We start from the raw sequence: 233 nt of genomic DNA on the forward strand, positions 1-233 counted from the left end.
AGTGACGTAGCGGAGACTGTAATGTAAGATTTAGTCCAAAGGGGGCAGGCGAGGATGACAACGTTGGACTCAGCATCAGCATCAGAATTCTAAGGGCGCAACCTGTGCAGGTGCAGGTGCAGTGAACGAGAACATTTAAAAAAGTGCACCGTTTTCATATAGTATGAATATTAATATTAATCTGACTGCACTGAATTAGCATGGTTTAGCATGGCATGTTTTTTCCTCTTTTC

This window comes from Hypomesus transpacificus, chromosome 19 (genome assembly GCF_021917145.1).
Source record: "Hypomesus transpacificus isolate Combined female chromosome 19, fHypTra1, whole genome shotgun sequence".
Taxonomy (NCBI): Eukaryota; Metazoa; Chordata; class Actinopteri; order Osmeriformes; family Osmeridae; genus Hypomesus; species Hypomesus transpacificus.